Source organism: Salminus brasiliensis, chromosome 16, assembly GCF_030463535.1.
Source record: "Salminus brasiliensis chromosome 16, fSalBra1.hap2, whole genome shotgun sequence".
In the NCBI taxonomy this organism is placed as follows: Eukaryota; Metazoa; Chordata; class Actinopteri; order Characiformes; family Bryconidae; genus Salminus; species Salminus brasiliensis.
In genome coordinates this window covers 11893523-11917144 of record NC_132893.1, presented here as the reverse complement: position 1 = coordinate 11917144, position 23622 = coordinate 11893523, and positions in this window count along the sequence as shown.

The following is a 23622-nucleotide window of genomic DNA, read 5'->3' as shown; positions in this document are numbered from 1 at the left end:
AGTGAACCAGTCAAAGGGCTCCGGCGAACCTGTATGACAAAAAAAGATAGAGAATACATGTATAGAAACTGAATGATCACTTACCTATTACACAGATGCATACGAACAGTCATCCTCATACAGTTGCAGATCATCAGAACTTCAGCCAGCCAAAGTTCCAGATGGAGATGCAGACAACCACATACATTTGCAGTCGTCAAATTCCTTGTTGTCTGCATCCAGCTTCAAAGTGAACCAGTCAAGGGGTCCTGCGAACCTGTATGACAAGAAAAAAAGTCAATACATGTATAGAAACTAAATGATCACTTACCTGTTACACAGATGCATACGAAAATTCAGCCTCCTACAGCTGCAGATCATCAGAACTTCAACCAGCTACAAAGTGAACCAGTCAAGGGGTCCTGCAAACCTGTATGAAGAGAAAAAAAGTCAATACATGTATAGAAACTGAACGATCACTTACCTGTTACACAGCTGCATACGAACAATCACCCTCATACTGTTGCAGATCGACAGAAAGTCAGCCAGCCAGCCATAGTTGTAAACAGTGATGCAGATGCATAGAACCTTGTTAGACCAGCTTCAGAGAGGGAGTCGATTATGTGGTTCTGCAAACCTGTATGACAAGAAAGAGAGTCAATACATGTATAGAGACTGAATGATCACTTACCTGTTACAAAGATGCATATGAACAGTCAGCCTCATATATTTGCAGATCATCAGAACTTCAGCCAGCTTCAAAGTGAACCAGTCAAGGGGTCCTGCGAACCTGTATGACAAGAAAAAAAGTCAATACATGTATAGAAACTAAATGATCACTTACCTGTTACACAGATGCATACGAAAATTCAGCCTCCTACAGTTGCAGATCATCAGAACTTCAACCAGCTACAAAGTGAACCAGTCAAGGGGTCCTGCAAACCTGTATGAAGAGAAAAAAAGTCAATACATGTATAGAAACTGAATGATCACTTACCTGTTACACAGCTGCATACGAACAATCACCCTCATACTGTTGCAGATTGACAGAAAGTCAGCCAGCCAGCCATAGTAGTAAACGGTGATGCAGATGCATAGAACCTTGTTAGACCAGCTTCAGAGACGGAGTCGATTATGTGGTTCTGCAAAGCTGTATGACAAGAAAGAGAGTCAATACATGTATAGAGACTGAATGATCACTTACCTGTTACAAAGATGCATATGAACAGTCAGCCTCATATATTTGCAGATCATCAGAACTTCAGCCAGCTTCAAAGTGAACCAGTCAAGGGGTCCTGCGAACCTGTATGACAAGAAAAAAAGTCAATACATGTATAGAAACTAAATGATCACTTACCTGTTACACAGATGCATACGAAAATTCAGCCTCCTACAGTTGCAGATCATCAGAACTTCAACCAGCTACAAAGTGAACCAGTCAAGGGGTCCTGCAAACCTGTATGAAGAGAAAAAAAGTCAATACATGTATAGAAACTGAATGATCACTTACCTGTTACACAGCTGCATACGAACAATCACCCTCATACTGTTGCAGATTGACAGAAAGTCAGCCAGCCAGCCATAGTAGTAAACGGTGATGCAGATGCATAGAACCTTGTTAGACCAGCTTCAGAGACGGAGTCGATTATGTGGTTCTGCAAAGCTGTATGACAAGAAAGAGAGTCAATACATGTATAGAGACTAAATGATCACTTACCTGTTACAAAGATGCATATGAACAGTCATCCTCATACACTTGCAGGTCCACCTTCAGAAAGGGATTCGGTCATGGTGTCCTGCAAACCTGTATGACAAAAAAGAAAGTCAATACATGTATAGAAACTGAATGATCACTTACCTGTTACACAGCTGCATACGAACAGTCAGCCTCATACAGTTGCAGATCATCAGAACTTCAACCAGGTACAAAGTGAACCAGTCAAGGGGTCCTGCAAACCTGTATGAAGAGAAAAAAAGTCAATACATGTATAGAAACTGAACGATCACTTACCTGTTACACAGCTGCATACGAACAATCACCCTCATACTGTTGCAGATCGACAGAAAGTCAGCCAGCCAGCCATAGTTGTAAACAGTGATGCAGATGCATAGAACCTTGTTAGACCAGCTTCAGAGAGGGAGTCGATTATGTGGTTCTGCAAACCTGTATGACAAGAAAGAGAGTCAATACATGTATAGAGACTGAATGATCACTTACCTGTTACAAAGATGCATATGAACAGTCAGCCTCATATATTTGCAGATCATCAGAACTTCAGCCAGCTTCAAAGTGAACCAGTCAAGGGGTCCTGCGAACCTGTATGACAAGAAAAAAAGTCAATACATGTATAGAAACTAAATGATCACTTACCTGTTACACAGATGCATACGAAAATTCAGCCTCCTACAGTTGCAGATCATCAGAACTTCAACCAGCTACAAAGTGAACCAGTCAAGGGGTCCTGCAAACCTGTATGAAGAGAAAAAAAGTCAATACATGTATAGAAACTGAATGATCACTTACCTGTTACACAGCTGCATACGAACAATCACCCTCATACTGTTGCAGATCGACAGAAAGTCAGCCAGCCAGCCATAGTAGTAAACGGTGATGCAGATGCATAGAACCTTGTTAGACCAGCTTCAGAGACGGAGTCGATTATGTGGTTCTGCAAAGCTGTATGACAAGAAAGAGAGTCAATACATGTATAGAGACTAAATGATCACTTACCTGTTACAAAGATGCATATGAACAGTCATCCTCATACACTTGCAGGTCCACCTTCAGAAAGGGATTCGGTCATGGTGTCCTGCAAACCTGTATGACAAAAAAGAAAGTCAATACATGTATAGAAACTGAATGATCACTTACCTGTTACACAGCTGCATACGAACAGTCAGCCTCATACAGTTGCAGATCATCAGAACTTCAACCAGCTACAAAGTGAACCAGTCAAGGGGTCCTGCAAACCTGTATGAAGAGAAAAAAAGTCAATACATGTATAGAAACTGAACGATCACTTACCTGTTACACAGCTGCATACGAACAATCACCCTCATACTGTTGCAGATCGACAGAAAGTCAGCCAGCCAGCCATAGTTGTAAACAGTGATGCAGATGCATAGAACCTTGTTAGACCAGCTTCAGAGAGGGAGTCGATTATGTGGTTCTGCAAACCTGTATGACAAGAAAGAGAGTCAATACATGTATAGAGACTGAATGATCACTTACCTGTTACAAAGATGCATATGAACAGTCAGCCTCATATATTTGCAGATCATCAGAACTTCAGCCAGCTTCAATGTGAACCAGTCAAGGGGTCCTGCGAACCTGTATGACAAGAAAAAAAGTCAATACATGTATAGAAACTAAATGATCACTTACCTGTTACACAGATGCATACGAAAATTCAGCCTCCTACAGTTGCAGATCATCAGAACTTCAACCAGCTACAAAGTGAACCAGTCAAGGGGTCCTGCAAACCTGTATGAAGAGAAAAAAAGTCAATACATGTATAGAAACTGAATGATCACTTACCTGTTACACAGCTGCATACGAACAATCACCCTCATACTGTTGCAGATTGACAGAAAGTCAGCCAGCCAGCCATAGTAGTAAACGGTGATGCAGATGCATAGAACCTTGTTAGACCAGCTTCAGAGACGGAGTCGATTATGTGGTTCTGCAAAGCTGTATGACAAGAAAGAGAGTCAATACATGTATAGAGACTGAATGATCACTTACCTGTTACAAAGATGCATATGAACAGTCAGCCTCATATATTTGCAGATCATCAGAACTTCAGCCAGCTTCAAAGTGAACCAGTCAAGGGGTCCTGCGAACCTGTATGACAAGAAAAAAAGTCAATACATGTATAGAAACTAAATGATCACTTACCTGTTACACAGATGCATACGAAAATTCAGCCTCCTACAGTTGCAGATCATCAGAACTTCAACCAGCTACAAAGTGAACCAGTCAAGGGGTCCTGCAAACCTGTATGAAGACAAAAAAAGTCAATACATGTATAGAAACTGAATGATCACTTACCTGTTACACAGCTGCATACGAACAATCACCCTCATACTGTTGCAGATTGACAGAAAGTCAGCCAGCCAGCCATAGTAGTAAACGGTGATGCAGATGCATAGAACCTTGTTAGACCAGCTTCAGAGACGGAGTCGATTATGTGGTTCTGCAAAGCTGTATGACAAGAAAGAGAGTCAATACATGTATAGAGACTGAATGATCACTTACCTGTTACAAAGATGCATATGAACAGTCAGCCTCATATATTTGCAGATCATCAGAACTTCAGCCAGCTTCAAAGTGAACCAGTCAAGGGGTCCTGCGAACCTGTATGACAAGAAAAAAAGTCAATACATGTATAGAAACTAAATGATCACTTACCTGTTACACAGATGCATACGAAAATTCAGCCTCCTACAGTTGCAGATCATCAGAACTTCAACCAGCTACAAAGTGAACCAGTCAAGGGGTCCTGCAAACCTGTATGAAGACAAAAAAAGTCAATACATGTATAGAAACTGAATGATCACTTACCTGTTACACAGCTGCATACGAACAATCACCCTCATACTGTTGCAGATTGACAGAAAGTCAGCCAGCCAGCCATAGTAGTAAACGGTGATGCAGATGCATAGAACCTTGTTAGACCAGCTTCAGAGACGGAGTCGATTATGTGGTTCTGCAAAGCTGTATGACAAGAAAGAGAGTCAATACATGTATAGAGACTAAATGATCACTTACCTGTTACAAAGATGCATATGAACAGTCATCCTCATACACTTGCAGGTCCACCTTCAGAAAGGGATTCGGTCATGGTGTCCTGCAAACCTGTATGACAAAAAAGAAAGTCAATACATGTATAGAAACTGAATGATCACTTACCTGTTACACAGCTGCATACGAACAGTCAGCCTCATACAGTTGCAGATCATCAGAACTTCAACCAGGTACAAAGTGAACCAGTCAAGGGGTCCTGCAAACCTGTATGAAGAGAAAAAAAGTCAATACATGTATAGAAACTGAACGATCACTTACCTGTTACACAGCTGCATACGAACAATCACCCTCATACTGTTGCAGATCGACAGAAAGTCAGCCAGCCAGCCATAGTTGTAAACAGTGATGCAGATGCATAGAACCTTATTAGACCAGCTTCAGAGAGGGAGTCGATTATGTGGTTCTGCAAACCTGTATGACAAGAAAGAGAGTCAATACATGTATAGAGACTGAATGATCACTTACCTGTTACAAAGATGCATATGAACAGTCAGCCTCATATATTTGCAGATCATCAGAACTTCAGCCAGCTTCAAAGTGAACCAGTCAAGGGGTCCTGCGAACCTGTATGACAAGAAAAAAAGTCAATACATGTATAGAAACTAAATGATCACTTACCTGTTACACAGATGCATACGAAAATTCAGCCTCCTACAGTTGCAGATCATCAGAACTTCAACCAGCTACAAAGTGAACCAGTCAAGGGGTCCTGCAAACCTGTATGAAGAGAAAAAAAGTCAATACATGTATAGAAACTGAATGATCACTTACCTGTTACACAGCTGCATACGAACAATCACCCTCATACTGTTGCAGATCGACAGAAAGTCAGCCAGCCAGCCATAGTAGTAAACGGTGATGCAGATGCATAGAACCTTGTTAGACCAGCTTCAGAGACGGAGTCGATTATGTGGTTCTGCAAAGCTGTATGACAAGAAAGAGAGTCAATACATGTATAGAGACTGAATGATCACTTACCTGTTACAAAGATGCATATGAACAGTCATCCTCATACACTTGCAGGTCCACCTTCAGAAAGGGATTCGGTCATGGTGTCCTGCAAACCTGTATGACAAAAAAGAAAGTCAATACATGTATAGAAACTGAATGATCACTTACCTGTTACACAGCTGCATACGAACAGTCAGCCTCATACAGTTGCAGATCATCAGAACTTCAACCAGCTACAAAGTGAACCAGTCAAGGGGTCCTGCAAACCTGTATGAAGAGAAAAAAAGTCAATACATGTATAGAAACTGAACGATCACTTACCTGTTACACAGCTGCATACGAACAATCACCCTCATACTGTTGCAGATCGACAGAAAGTCAGCCAGCCAGCCATAGTTGTAAACAGTGATGCAGATGCATAGAACCTTGTTAGACCAGCTTCAGAGAGGGAGTCGATTATGTGGTTCTGCAAACCTGTATGACAAGAAAGAGAGTCAATACATGTATAGAGACTGAATGATCACTTACCTGTTACAAAGATGCATATGAACAGTCAGCCTCATATATTTGCAGATCATCAGAACTTCAGCCAGCTTCAAAGTGAACCAGTCAAGGGGTCCTGCGAACCTGTATGACAAGAAAAAAAGTCAATACATGTATAGAAACTAAATGATCACTTACCTGTTACACAGATGCATACGAAAATTCAGCCTCCTACAGTTGCAGATCATCAGAACTTCAACCAGCTACAAAGTGAACCAGTCAAGGGGTCCTGCAAACCTGTATGAAGAGAAAAAAAGTCAATACATGTATAGAAACTGAATGATCACTTACCTGTTACACAGCTGCATACGAACAATCACCCTCATACTGTTGCAGATCGACAGAAAGTCAGCCAGCCAGCCATAGTAGTAAACGGTGATGCAGATGCATAGAACCTTGTTAGACCAGCTTCAGAGACGGAGTCGATTATGTGGTTCTGCAAAGCTGTATGACAAGAAAGAGAGTCAATACATGTATAGAGACTAAATGATCACTTACCTGTTACAAAGATGCATATGAACAGTCATCCTCATACACTTGCAGGTCCACCTTCAGAAAGGGATTCGGTCATGGTGTCCTGCAAACCTGTATGACAAAAAAGAAAGTCAATACATGTATAGAAACTGAATGATCACTTACCTGTTACACAGCTGCATACGAACAGTCAGCCTCATACAGTTGCAGATCATCAGAACTTCAACCAGCTACAAAGTGAACCAGTCAAGGGGTCCTGCAAACCTGTATGAAGAGAAAAAAAGTCAATACATGTATAGAAACTGAACGATCACTTACCTGTTACACAGCTGCATACGAACAATCACCCTCATACTGTTGCAGATCGACAGAAAGTCAGCCAGCCAGCCATAGTTGTAAACAGTGATGCAGATGCATAGAACCTTGTTAGACCAGCTTCAGAGAGGGAGTCGATTATGTGGTTCTGCAAACCTGTATGACAAGAAAGAGAGTCAATACATGTATAGAGACTGAATGATCACTTACCTGTTACAAAGATGCATATGAACAGTCAGCCTCATATATTTGCAGATCATCAGAACTTCAGCCAGCTTCAAAGTGAACCAGTCAAGGGGTCCTGCGAACCTGTATGACAAGAAAAAAAGTCAATACATGTATAGAAACTAAATGATCACTTACCTGTTACACAGATGCATACGAAAATTCAGCCTCCTACAGTTGCAGATCATCAGAACTTCAACCAGCTACAAAGTGAACCAGTCAAGGGGTCCTGCAAACCTGTATGAAGAGAAAAAAAGTCAATACATGTATAGAAACTGAATGATCACTTACCTGTTACACAGCTGCATACGAACAATCACCCTCATACTGTTGCAGATCGACAGAAAGTCAGCCAGCCAGCCAGCCATAGTAGTAAACGGTGATGCAGATGCATAGAACCTTGTTAGACCAGCTTCAGAGACGGAGTCGATTATGTGGTTCTGCAAAGCTGTATGACAAGAAAGAGAGTCAATACATGTATAGAGACTAAATGATCACTTACCTGTTACAAAGATGCATATGAACAGTCATCCTCATACACTTGCAGGTCCACCTTCAGAAAGGGATTCGGTCATGGTGTCCTGCAAACCTGTATGACAAAAAAGAAAGTCAATACATGTATAGAAACTGAATGATCACTTACCTGTTACACAGCTGCATACGAACAGTCAGCCTCATACAGTTGCAGATCATAAGAAAATCAGCCAGCCAAAGTTCCAGATTGAAGCTGGATGCAGACAACAAAATACATTTGCAGAAGGCAAGCCCCTTGTTGTCTGCATCCAGCTTCAAAGTGAACCAGTCAAAAGATCCTGTGAACCTGTATGAAAAGAAAAAAAGTCAATACATGTATAGAAACTGAATGATCACTTACCTGTTACACAGATGCATACGAACAGTCATCCTCATACAGTTGCAGATCATCAGAACTTCAGCCAGCCAAAGTTCCAGATGGAGATGCAGACAACCACATACATTTGCAGTCGTCAAATTCCTTGTTGTCTGCATCCAGCTTCAAAGTGAACCAGTCAAGGGGTCCTGCGAACCTGTATGACAAGAGAAAAAGTCAATACATGTATAGAAACTAAATGATCACTTACCTGTTACACAGATGCATACGAAAATTCAGCCTCCTACAGTTGCAGATCATCAGAACTTCAACCAGCTACAAAGTGAACCAGTCAAGGGGTCCTGCAAACCTGTGTGAAGAGAAAAAAAGTCAATACATGTATAGAAACTGAACGATCACTTACCTGTTACACAGCTGCATACGAACAATCACCCTCATACTTTTGTAGATCGACAGAAAGTCAGCCAGCCAGCCATAGTTGTAAACGGTGATGCAGATGCATAGAACCTTGTTAGTCCAAGTTCAGAGATGGAGTCGATTATGTGGTTCTGCAAACCTGTATGACAAGAAAGAGAGTCAATACATGTATAGAGACTGAATGGTCACTTACCTGTTACAAAGATGCATATGAACAGTCAGCCTCATATATTTGCAGATCATCAGAACTTCAACCAGCTTCAAAGTGAACCAGTCAAGGGGTCCTGCGAACCTGTATGACAAGAAAGAAAGTCAATACATGTATAAAGACTGAATGATCACTTACCTGTTACACAGACGCATACGAACCGTCAGCCTTCTCCATTTGCAGATCATCAGAACTTCAGCCAGCTTCAAAGTGAACCAGTCAAAGGGGTCCGGCGAACCTGTATGGCAAAAAAAGATAGAGAATACATGTATAGAAACTGAATGATCACTTACCTGTTACACAGATGCATACGAACAGTCATCCTCATACAGTTGCAGATCATCAGAACTTCAGCCAGCCAAAGTTCCAGATGGAGATGCAGACAACCACATACATTTGCAGTCGTCAAATTCCTTGTTGTCTGCATCCAGCTTCAAAGTGAACCAGTCAAGGGGTCCTGCGAACCTGTATGACAAGAAAAAAAGTCAATACATGTATAGAAACTAAATGATCACTTACCTGTTACACAGATGCATACGAAAATTCAGCCTCCTACAGCTGCAGATCATCAGAACTTCAACCAGCTTCAAAGTGAACCAGTCAAGGGGTCCGGCGAACCTGTATGAGAAGAAAAGTCAATACATGTATAGAAACTAAATGATCACTTACATTTTACATAGATGCATACGAACAGTCAGCCTCCTACAGTTGCAGATCATCAGAATTTCAACCAGCTTCAAAGTGAACCAGTCAAGGGGTCCTGCGAACCTGTATGACAAGAAAAAAAGTCAATACATGTATAGAAACTGAATGATCACTTACCTGTTGCACAGATGCATATGAACAGTCATCCTCATACAGTTGCAGGTCCACCTTCAGAAAGGGATTCGGTCATGGTGTCCTGCAAACCTGTATGACAAAAAAGAAAGTCAATACATGTATAGAAACTGAATGATCACTTACCTGTTACACAGCTGCATACGAACAGTCAGCCTCATACAGTTGCAGATTGACAGAAAGTCAGCCAGCCAGCCATAGTTGTAAACGGTGATGCAGATGCACAGAACCTTGTTAGTCCAAGTTCAGAGATGGAGTCGATTATGTGGTTCTGCAAACCTGTATGACAAGAAAGAGAGTCAATACATGTATAGAGACTGAATGATCACTTACCTGTTGCACAGACGCATACGAACCATCAGCCTCCTCCAGTTGCAGATCATCAGAACTTCAGCCAGCTTCAAAGTGAACCAGTCAAGGGGTCCTGCGAACCTGTATGACAAGAAAAAAAGTCAATACATGTATAGAAACTAAATGATCACTTACCTGTTACACAGATGCATACAAAAATTCAGCCTCCTACAGTTGCAGATCATCAGAACTTCAACCAGCTACAAAGTGAACCAGTCAAAGGGGTCCGTCGAACCTGTATGACAAGAAAAAAAGTCAGTACAAGTATAGAAACTGAACGATCACTTACCTGTTACACAGCTGCATACGAACAGTCACCCTCATACTGTTGCAGATCGACAGAAAGTCAGCCAGCCAGCCATAGTTGTAAACGGTGATGCAGATGCATAGAACCTTGTTAGACCAGCTTCAGAGAGGGAGTCGATTATGTGGTTCTGCAAACCTGTATGACAAGAAAGAGAGTCAATACATGTATAGAGACTAAATGGTCACTTACCTGTTACAAAGATGCATATGAACAGTCAGCCTCATGTATTTGCAGATCATCAGAACTTCAACCAGCTTCAAAGTGAACCAGTCAAGGGGTCCTGCGAACCTATATGACAAGAAAGAAAGTCAATACATGTATAAAGACTGAATGATCACTTACCTGTTACAAAGACGCATACGAACCGTCAGCCTTCTCCATTTGCAGATCATCAGAACTTCAGCCAGCTTCAAAGTGAACCAGTCAAAGAGGTCTGGCGAACCTGTATGGCAAAAAAAGATAGAGAATACATGTATAGAAACTGAATGATCACTTACCTGTTACACAGATGCATGCGAACAGTCATCCTCATACAGTTGCAGATCAACAGAACTTCAGCCAGCCAAAGTTGCAGATGGAGATGCAGACAACCACATACATTTGCAGTCGTCAAATTCCTTGTTGTCTGCATCCAGCTTCAAAGTGAACCAGTCAAGGGGTCCTGCGAACCTGTATGACAAGAAAGAGAGTCAATACATGTATAGAGACTAAATGATCACTTACCTGTTACACAGCTGCATACGAACAATCACCCTCATACTTTTGTAGATCGACAGAAAGTCAGCCAGCCAGCCATAGTTGTAAACGGTGATGCAGATGCATAGAACCTTGTTAGACCAGCTTCAGAGAGGGAGTCGATTATGTGGTTCTGCGAACCTGTATGACAAGAAAAAAAGTCAATACATGTATAGAAACTGAATGATCACTTACCTGTTGCACAGATGCATACGAACAGTCATCCTCATACAGTTGCAGGTCCACCTTCAGAAAGGAATTCGGTCATGGTGTTCTGCAAACCTGTATGACAAAAAAGAAAGTCAATACATGTATAGAAACTGAATGATCACTTACCTGTTACACAGCTGCATACGAACAGTCAGCCTCATACAGTTGCAGATCATAAGAACATCAGCCAGCCAAAGTTCCAGATTGAAGCTGGATGCAGACAACAAAATACATTTGCAGAAGGCAAGTCCCTTGTTGTCTGCATCCAGCTTCAAAGTGAACCAGTCAAAAGGTCCTGCGAACCTGTATGAAAAGAAAAAAAATCAATACATGTATAGAAACTGAATGATCACTTACGTGTTACACAGGTGTATGCGATTAGTCAGTCTAATACAGTTTCAGATTGTCAGCACATCAGCCAGCCAAAAATTCCAGATGGAGATGCAGATAACCACATACACTTGCAGAAGGCAAGTCCCTTGTTGTCTGCATCCAGCTTCAAAGTGAGCCACTTGTGTGGTCCTGCGAGCCTGTATGACAAAAAAAGATAGAGAATACATGTACAGAATCTGAATGATCACTTATCTGTTACACAGATGCATACGAACAGTCACCCACATACAGTTGCAGATCATCAGAACATCAGCCAGCCAAAAATTCCAGATGGAGATGCAGACAACCACATACATTTGCAGTTGGCAAGTCCTTTGTTGTCTGCATCCAGCTTCAATGTGAAACAGTCAAAAGGTCCTGCGAACCTGTATGACAAGAAAAAAAGTCAATACATGTATAGAAACTGAATGATCACTTACCTGTTATAGAGCTGCATACAAACAGACACCCTCATACAGTTGCAGATTGACAGAAAGTCAGCCAGCCAGCCATAGTTGTAAACGGTGATGCAGATGCATAGAACCTTGTTAGTCCAAGTTCAGAGATGGAGTCGATTATGTGGTTCTGCAAACCTGTATGACAAGAAAGAGAGTCAATACATGTATAGAGACTGAATAATCACTTACCTGTTGCACAGACGCATACGAACCATCAGCCTCCTCCAGTTGCAGATCATCAGAACTTCAACCAGTTTCAAAGTGAACCAGTCAAGGGGTCCGGTGAACCTGTATGAGAAGAAAAGTCAATACATGTATAGAAACTAAATGACCACTTACATTTTACATAGATGCATACGAACAGTCAGCCTCCTACAGTTGCAGATCATCAGAATTTCAACCAACTTCAAAGTGAACCAGTCAAGGGGTCCTGCGAACCTGTATGACAAGAAAAAAAGTCAATACATGTATAGAAACTGAATGATCACTTACCTGTTGCACAGATGCATACGAACAGTCATCCTCATACAGCTGCAGGTCCACCTTCAGAAAGGGATTCGGTCATGGTGTCCTGCAAACCTGTATGACAAAAAAGAAAGTCAATACATGTATAGAAACTGAATGATCACTTACCTGTTACACAGCTGCATACGAACAGTCAGCCTCATACAGTCGCAGATCATAAGAACATCAGCCAGCCAAAGTTCCAGATTGAAGCTGGATGCAGACAACAAAATACATTTGCAGAAGGCAAGTCCCTTGTTGTCTGCATCCAGCTTCAAAGTGAACCAGTCAAAAGGTCCTGCGAACCTGTATGAAAAGAAAAAAAATCAATACATGTATAGAAACTGAATGATCACTTACGTGTTACACAGGTGTATGCGATTAGTCAGTCTAATACAGTTGCAGATTGTAAGCACATCAGCCAGCCAAAAATTCCAGATGGAGATGCAGACAACCACATACATTTGCAGAAGGCAAGTCCCTTGTTGTCTGCATCCAGCTTCAAAGTGAGCCACTTGTGTGGTCCTGCGAGCCTGTATGACAAAAAAAGATAGAGAATACATGTAAAGAATCTGAATGATCACTTACCTGTTACACAGATGCATACGAACAGTCACCCACATACAGTTGCAGATCATCAGAACATCAGCCAGCCAAAAATTCCAGATGGAGATGCAGACAACCACATACATTTGCAGTTGGCAAGTCCTTTGTTGTCTGCATCCAGCTTCAATGTGAAACAGTCAAAAGGTCCTGCCAACCTGTATGACAAGAAAAAAAGTCAATACATATATAGAAACTGAATGATCACTTACCTGTTATACAGCTGCATACAAACAGACACCCTCATACAGTTGCAGATCGACAGAAAGTCAGCCAGCCAGCTATAGTTGTGAACAGTGATGCAGATGCATAGAACCTTGTTAGTCCAAGTTCAGAGATGGAGTCGATTATGTGGTTCTGCAAACCTGTATGACAAGAAAGAGAGTCAATACATGTATAGAGACTGAATGATCACTTACCTGTTGCACAGACGCATACGAACCATCAGCCTCCTCCAGTTGCGGATCATCAGAACTTCAGCCAGCTTCAAAGTGAACCAGTCAAAGGGGTCCGGCGAACCTGTATGACAAAAAAAGATAGAGAATACATGTATAGAAACTGAATGATCACTTACCTATTACACAGATGCATACGAACAGTCATCCTCATACAGTTGCAGATGGACAGAATGTCAGCCAGCCAGCCATAGTTGTAAACTGAGATGCAGATGTAAGGAACCTTGTTAGTCCACCTTTAGAAAGGGATTCGGTTATGGTGTCCTGCGAAAATGTATGAGAAGAAAGAGAGTCAAAACATGTATAGAAACTGAATGATCACTTACCTGTTACAAAGCTGCATACAAACAGTCAGCCTCATATATTTGCAGATCATCAGAACTTCAGCCAGCCAAAGTTCCAGATGGAGATGCAGACAACGACATACATTTGCAGTCATCAAATCTCTTGTTGTCTAAATCCAGCTTCAAAGTGAACCAGTCAAGGGGTCCTGCGAACCTGTATGACAAGAAAGAGAGTCAATACATGTATAGAAACTAAATGATCACTTACCTGTTACACAGATGCATACGAAAATTCAGCCTCCTACAGTTGCAGATCATCAGAACTTCAACCAGCTACAAAGTGATCCAGTCAAGGGGTCCTGCAAACCTGTATGAAGAGAAAAAAAGTCAATACATGTATAGAAACTGAACGATCACTTACCTGTTACACAGCTGCATACGAACAATCACCCTCATACTGTTGCAGATCGACAGAAAGTCAGCCAGCCAGCCATAGTTGTAAACGGTGATGCAGATGCATAGAACCTTGTTAGACCAGCTTCAGAGAGGGAGTCGATTATGTGGTTCTGCAAACCTGTATGACAAGAAAGAGAGTCAATACATGTATAGAGACTAAATGATCACTTACCTGTTACAAAGATGCATATGAACAGTCATCCTCATACAGTTGCAGGTCCACCTAGAGAAAGGGATTCGGTCATGGTGTCCTGCAAACCTGTATGACAAAAAAGAAAGTCAATACATGTATAGAAACTGAATGATCACTTACCTGTTACACAGCTGCATACGAACAGTCAGCCTCAAACAGTTGCAGATCATAAGAACATCAGCCAGCCAAAGTTCCAGATTGAAGCTGGATGCAGACAACAAAATACATTTGCAGAAGGCAAGTCCCTTGTTGTCTGCATCCAGCTTCAAAGTGAACCAGTCAAAAGGTCCTGCGAACCTGTATGAAAAGAAAAAAAATCAATACATGTATAGAAACTGAATGATCACTTACGTGTTACACAGGTGTATGCGATTAGTCAGTCTAATACAGTTTCAGATTGTCAGCACATCAGCCAGCCAAAAATTCCAGATGGAGATGCAGATAACCACATACACTTGCAGAAGGCAAGTCCCTTGTTGTCTGCATCCAGCTTCAAAGTGAGCCACTTGTGTGGTCCTGCGAGCCTGTATGACAAAAAAAGATAGAGAATACATGTAAAGAATCTGAATGATCACTTACCTGTTACACAGATGCATACGAACAGTCACCCACATACAGTTGCAGATCATCAGAACATCAGCCAGCCAAAAATTCCAGATGGAGATGCAGACAACCACATACATTTGCAGTTGGCAAGTCCTTTGTTGTCTGCATCCAGCTTCAATGTGAAACAGTCAAAAGGTCCTGCCAACCTGTATGACAAGAAAAAAAGTCAATACATATATAGAAACTGAATGATCACTTACCTGTTATACAGCTGCATACAAACAGACACCCTCATACAGTTGCAGATCGACAGAAAGTCAGCCAGCCAGCCATAGTTGTGTACGGTGATGCAGATGCATAGAACCTTGTTAGTCCAAGTTCAGAGATGGAGTCGATTATGTGGTTCTGCAAACCTGTATGACAAGAAAGAGAGTCAATACATGTATAGAGACTGAATGATCACTTACCTGTTGCACAGACGCATACGAACCATCAGCCTCCTCCAGTTGCGGATCATCAGAACTTCAGCCAGCTTCAAAGTGAACCAGTCAAAGGGGTCCGGCGAACCTGTATGACAAAAAAAGATAGAGAATACATGTATAGAAACTGAATGATCACTTACCTATTACACAGATGCATACGAACAGTCATCCTCATACAGTTGCAGATGGACAGAATGTCAGCCAGCCAGCCATAGTTGTAAACTGAGATGCAGATGTAAGGAACCTTGTTAGTCCACCTTTAGAAAGGGATTCGGTTATGGTGTCCTGCGAAAATGTATGAGAAGAAAGAGAGTCAAAACATGTATAGAAACTGAATGATCACTTACCTGTTACAAACCTGCATACAAACAGTCAGCCTCATATATTTGCAGATCATCAGAACTTCAGCCAGCCAAAGTTCCAGATGGAGATGCAGACAACGACATACATTTGCAGTCATCAAATCTCTTGTTGTCTTAATCCAGCTTCAAAGTGAACCAGTCAAGGGGTCCTGCGAACCTGTATGACAAGTAAGAGAGTCAATACATGTATAGAAACTAAATGATCACTTACCTGTTACACAGATGCATACGAAAATTCAGCCTCCTACAGTTGCAGATCATCAGAACTTCAACCAGCTACAAAGTGATCCAGTCAAGGGGTCCTGCAAACCTGTATGAAGAGAAAAAAAGTCAATACATGTATAGAAACTGAACGATCACTTACCTGTTACACAGCTGCATACGAACAATCACCCTCATACTGTTGCAGATCGACAGAAAGTCAGCCAGCCAGCCATAGTTGTAAACGGTGATGCAGATGCATAGAACCTTGTTAGACCAGCTTCAGAGAGGGAGTCGATTATGTGGTTCTGCAAACCTGTATGACAAGAAAGAGAGTCAATACATGTATAGAGACTAAATGATCACTTACCTGTTACAAAGATGCATATGAACAGTCATCCTCATACAGTTGCAGGTCCACCTAGAGAAAGGGATTCGGTCATGGTGTCCTGCAAACCTGTATGACAAAAAAGAAAGTCAATACATGTATAGAAACTGAATGATCACTTACCTGTTACACAGCTGCATACGAACAGTCAGCCTCATACAGTTGCAGATCATAAGAAAATCAGCCAGCCAAAGTTCCAGATTGAAGTTGTATGCAGACAACAAAATACATTTGCAGAAGGCAAGTCCCTTGTTGTCTGCATATAGCTTCAAAGTGAACCAGTCAAAAGGTCCTGCGAACCTGTATGAAAAGAAAAAAAGTCAATACATGTATAGAAACTGAATGATCACTTACCTGTTACACAGATGCATACGAACAGTCAGCCTCCTACAGTTGCAGATCATCAGAACTTCAGCCAGCTTCAAAGTGAACCAGTCAAAGAGGTCCGTCGAACCTGTATGACAAGAAAAAAAGTCAATACAAGTATAGAAACTGAACGATCACTTACCTGTTACACAGCTGCATACGAACAGTCACCCTCATACTATTGCAGATCGACAGAAAGTCAGCCAGCCTGCCATAGTTGTAAACGGTGATGCAGATGCATAGAACCTTGTTAGACCAGCTTCAGAGAGGGAGTCGATTATGTGGTTCTGCAAACCTGTATGACAAGAAAGAGAGTCAATACATGTATAGAGACTAAATGATCACTTACCTGTTACAAAGATGCATATGAACAGTCAGCCTCATATATTTGCAGATCATCAGAACTTCAACCAGCTTCAAAGTGAACCAGTCAAGGGGTCCGGTGAACCTGTATGAGAAGAAAAGTCAATACATGTATAGAAACTAAATGATCACTTACATTTTACATAGATGCATACGAACAGTCAGCCTCCTACAGTTGCAGATCATCAGAATTTCAACAAACTTCAAAGTGAACCAGTCAAGGGGTCCTGCGAACCTGTATGACAAGAAAAAAAGTCAATACATGTATAGAAACTGAATGATCACTTACCTGTTGCACAGATGCATACGAACAGTCATCCTCATACAGCTGCAGGTCCACCTTCAGAAAGGGATTCGGTCATGGTGTCCTGCAAACCTGTATGACAAAAAAGAAAGTCAATACATGTATAGAAACTGAATGATCACTTACCTGTTACACAGCTGCATACGAACAGTCAGCCTCATACAGTCGCAGATCATAAGAACATCAGCCAGCCAAAGTTCCAGATTGAAGCTGAATGCAGACAACAAAATACATTTGCAGAAGGCAAGTCCCTTGTTGTCTGCATCCAGCTTCAAAGTGAACCAGTCAAAAGGTCCTGCGAACCTGTATGAAAAGAAAAAAAATCAATACATGTATAGAAACTGAATGATCACTTACGTGTTACACAGGTGTATGCGATTAGTCAGTCTAATACAGTTGCAGATTGTAAGCACATCAGCCAGCCAAAAATTCCAGATGGAGATGCAGACAACCACATACATTTGCAGAAGGCAAGTCCCTTGTTGTCTGCATCCAGCTTCAAAGTGAGCCACTTGTGTGGTCCTGCGAGCCTGTATGACAAAAAAAGATGGAGAATACATGTACAGAATCTGAATGATCACTTACCTGTTACACAGATGCATACGAACAGTCACCCACATACAGTTGCAGATCATCAGAACATCAGCCAGCCAAAAATTCCAGATGGAGATGCAGACAACCACATACATTTGCAGTTGGCAAGTCCTTTGTTGTCTGCATCCAGCTTCAATGTGAAACAGTCAAAAGGTCCTGCCAACCTGTATGACAAGAAAAAAAGTCAATACATATATAGAAACTGAATGATCACTTACCTGTTATAAAGCTGCATACAAACAGACACCCTCATACAGTTGCAGATCGACAGAAAGTCAGCCAGCCAGCCATAGTTGTGAACGGTGATGCAGATGCATAGAACCTTGTTAGTCCAAGTTCAGAGATGGAGTCGATTATGTGGTTCTGCAAACCTGTATGACAAGAAAGAGAGTCAATACATGTATAGAGACTGAATGATCACTTACCTGTTGCACAGACGCATACGAACCATCAGCCTCCTCCAGTTGCAGATCATCAGAACTTCAGCCAGCTTCAAAGTGAACCAGTCAAAGGGCTCCGGCGAACCTGTATGACAAAAAAAGATAGAGAATACATGTATAGAAACTGAATGATCACTTACCTATTACACAGATGCATACGAACAGTCATCCTCATACAGTTGCAGATCATCAGAACTTCAGCCAGCCAAAGTTCCAGATGGAGATGCAGACAACCACATACATTTGCAGTCGTCAAATTCCTTGTTGTCTGCATCCAGCTTCAAAGTGAACCAGTCAAGGGGTCCTGCGAACCTGTATGACAAGAAAAAAAGTCAATACATGTATAGAAACTAAATGATCACTTACCTGTTACACAGATGCATACGAAAATTCAGCCTCCTACAGCTGCAGATCATCAGAACTTCAACCAGCTACAAAGTGAACCAGTCAAGGGGTCCTGCAAACCTGTATGAAGAGAAAAAAAGTCAATACATGTATAGAAACTGAACGATCACTTACCTGTTACACAGCTGCATACGAACAATCACCCTCATACTGTTGCAGATCGACAGAAAGTCAGCCAGCCAGCCATAGTTGTAAACAGTGATGCAGATGCATAGAACCTTGTTAGACCAGCTTCAGAGAGGGAGTCGATTATGTGGTTCTGCAAACCTGTATGACAAGAAAGAGAGTCAATACATGTATAGAGACTGAATGATCACTTACCTGTTACAAAGATGCATATGAACAGTCAGCCTCATATATTTGCAGATCATCAGAACTTCAGCCAGCTTCAAAGTGAACCAGTCAAGGGGTCCTGCGAACCTGTATGACAAGAAAAAAAGTCAATACATGTATAGAAACTAAATGATCACTTACCTGTTACACAGATGCATACGAAAATTCAGCCTCCTACAGTTGCAGATCATCAGAACTTCAACCAGCTACAAAGTGAACCAGTCAAGGGGTCCTGCAAACCTGTATGAAGAGAAAAAAAGTCAATACATGTATAGAAACTGAATGATCACTTACCTGTTACACAGCTGCATACGAACAATCACCCTCATACTGTTGCAGATTGACAGAAAGTCAGCCAGCCAGCCATAGTAGTAAACGGTGATGCAGATGCATAGAACCTTGTTAGACCAGCTTCAGAGACGGAGTCGATTATGTGGTTCTGCAAAGCTGTATGACAAGAAAGAGAGTCAATACATGTATAGAGACTGAATGATCACTTACCTGTTACAAAGATGCATATGAACAGTCAGCCTCATATATTTGCAGATCATCAGAACTTCAGCCAGCTTCAAAGTGAACCAGTCAAGGGGTCCTGCGAACCTGTATGACAAGAAAAAAAGTCAATACATGTATAGAAACTAAATGATCACTTACCTGTTACACAGCTGCATACGAACAGTCAGCCTCATACAGTTGCAGATCATCAGAACTTCAACCAGCTACAAAGTGAACCAGTCAAGGGGTCCTGCAAACCTGTATGAAGAGAAAAAAAGTCAATACATGTATAGAAACTGAATGATCACTTACCTGTTACACAGCTGCATACGAACAATCACCCTCATACTGTTGCAGATTGACAGAAAGTCAGCCAGCCAGCCATAGTAGTAAACGGTGATGCAGATGCATAGAACCTTGTTAGACCAGCTTCAGAGACGGAGTCGATTATGTGGTTCTGCAAAGCTGTATGACAAGAAAGAGAGTCAATACATGTATAGAGACTAAATGATCACTTACCTGTTACAAAGATGCATATGAACAGTCATCCTCATACACTTGCAGGTCCACCTTCAGAAAGGGATTCGGTCATGGTGTCCTGCAAACCTGTATGACAAAAAAGAAAGTCAATACATGTATAGAAACTGAATGATCACTTACCTGTTACACAGCTGCATACGAACAGTCAGCCTCATACAGTTGCAGATCATCAGAACTTCAACCAGGTACAAAGTGAACCAGTCAAGGGGTCCTGCAAACCTGTATGAAGAGAAAAAAAGTCAATACATGTATAGAAACTGAACGATCACTTACCTGTTACACAGCTGCATACGAACAATCACCCTCATACTGTTGCAGATCGACAGAAAGTCAGCCAGCCAGCCATAGTTGTAAACAGTGATGCAGATGCATAGAACCTTGTTAGACCAGCTTCAGAGAGGGAGTCGATTATGTGGTTCTGCAAACCTGTATGACAAGAAAGAGAGTCAATACATGTATAGAGACTGAATGATCACTTACCTGTTACAAAGATGCATATGAACAGTCAGCCTCATATATTTGCAGATCATCAGAACTTCAGCCAGCTTCAAAGTGAACCAGTCAAGGGGTCCTGCGAACCTGTATGACAAGAAAAAAAGTCAATACATGTATAGAAACTAAATGATCACTTACCTGTTACACAGATGCATACGAAAATTCAGCCTCCTACAGTTGCAGATCATCAGAACTTCAACCAGCTACAAAGTGAACCAGTCAAGGGGTCCTGCAAACCTGTATGAAGAGAAAAAAAGTCAATACATGTATAGAAACTGAATGATCACTTACCTGTTACACAGCTGCATACGAACAATCACCCTCATACTGTTGCAGATCGACAGAAAGTCAGCCAGCCAGCCATAGTAGTAAACGGTGATGCAGATGCATAGAACCTTGTTAGACCAGCTTCAGAGACGGAGTCGATTATGTGGTTCTGCAAAGCTGTATGACAAGAAAGAGAGTCAATACATGTATAGAGACTAAATGATCACTTACCTGTTACAAAGATGCATATGAACAGTCATCCTCATACACTTGCAGGTCCACCTTCAGAAAGGGATTCGGTCATGGTGTCCTGCAAACCTGTATGACAAAAAAGAAAGTCAATACATGTATAGAAACTGAATGATCACTTACCTGTTACACAGCTGCATACGAACAGTCAGCCTCATACAGTTGCAGATCATCAGAACTTCAACCAGCTACAAAGTGAACCAGTCAAGGGGTCCTGCAAACCTGTATGAAGAGAAAAAAAGTCAATACATGTATAGAAACTGAACGATCACTTACCTGTTACACAGCTGCATACGAACAATCACCCTCATACTGTTGCAGATCGACAGAAAGTCAGCCAGCCAGCCATAGTTGTAAACAGTGATGCAGATGCATAGAACCTTGTTAGACCAGCTTCAGAGAGGGAGTCGATTATGTGGTTCTGCAAACCTGTATGACAAGAAAGAGAGTCAATACATGTATAGAGACTGAATGATCACTTACCTGTTACAAAGATGCATATGAACAGTCAGCCTCATATATTTGCAGATCATCAGAACTTCAGCCAGCTTCAATGTGAACCAGTCAAGGGGTCCTGCGAACCTGTATGACAAGAAAAAAAGTCAATACATGTATAGAAACTAAATGATCACTTACCTGTTACACAGATGCATACGAAAATTCAGCCTCCTACAGTTGCAGATCATCAGAACTTCAACCAGCTACAAAGTGAACCAGTCAAGGGGTCCTGCAAACCTGTATGAAGAGAAAAAAAGTCAATACATGTATAGAAACTGAATGATCACTTACCTGTTACACAGCTGCATACGAACAATCACCCTCATACTGTTGCAGATTGACAGAAAGTCAGCCAGCCAGCCATAGTAGTAAACGGTGATGCAGATGCATAGAACCTTGTTAGACCAGCTTCAGAGACGGAGTCGATTATGTGGTTCTGCAAAGCTGTATGACAAGAAAGAGAGTCAATACATGTATAGAGACTGAATGATCACTTACCTGTTACAAAGATGCATATGAACAGTCAGCCTCATATATTTGCAGATCATCAGAACTTCAGCCAGCTTCAAAGTGAACCAGTCAAGGGGTCCTGCGAACCTGTATGACAAGAAAAAAAGTCAATACATGTATAGAAACTAAATGATCACTTACCTGTTACACAGATGCATACGAAAATTCAGCCTCCTACAGTTGCAGATCATCAGAACTTCAACCAGCTACAAAGTGAACCAGTCAAGGGGTCCTGCAAACCTGTATGAAGACAAAAAAAGTCAATACATGTATAGAAACTGAATGATCACTTACCTGTTACACAGCTGCATACGAACAATCACCCTCATACTGTTGCAGATTGACAGAAAGTCAGCCAGCCAGCCATAGTAGTAAACGGTGATGCAGATGCATAGAACCTTGTTAGACCAGCTTCAGAGACGGAGTCGATTATGTGGTTCTGCAAAGCTGTATGACAAGAAAGAGAGTCAATACATGTATAGAGACTAAATGATCACTTACCTGTTACAAAGATGCATATGAACAGTCATCCTCATACACTTGCAGGTCCACCTTCAGAAAGGGATTCGGTCATGGTGTCCTGCAAACCTGTATGACAAAAAAGAAAGTCAATACATGTATAGAAACTGAATGATCACTTACCTGTTACACAGCTGCATACGAACAGTCAGCCTCATACAGTTGCAGATCATCAGAACTTCAACCAGGTACAAAGTGAACCAGTCAAGGGGTCCTGCAAACCTGTATGAAGAGAAAAAAAGTCAATACATGTATAGAAACTGAACGATCACTTACCTGTTACACAGCTGCATACGAACAATCACCCTCATACTGTTGCAGATCGACAGAAAGTCAGCCAGCCAGCCATAGTTGTAAACAGTGATGCAGATGCATAGAACCTTGTTAGACCAGCTTCAGAGAGGGAGTCGATTATGTGGTTCTGCAAACCTGTATGACAAGAAAGAGAGTCAATACATGTATAGAGACTGAATGATCACTTACCTGTTACAAAGATGCATATGAACAGTCAGCCTCATATATTTGCAGATCATCAGAACTTCAGCCAGCTTCAAAGTGAACCAGTCAAGGGGTCCTGCGAACCTGTATGACAAGAAAAAAAGTCAATACATGTATAGAAACTAAATGATCACTTACCTGTTACACAGATGCATACGAAAATTCAGCCTCCTACAGTTGCAGATCATCAGAACTTCAACCAGCTACAAAGTGAACCAGTCAAGGGGTCCTGC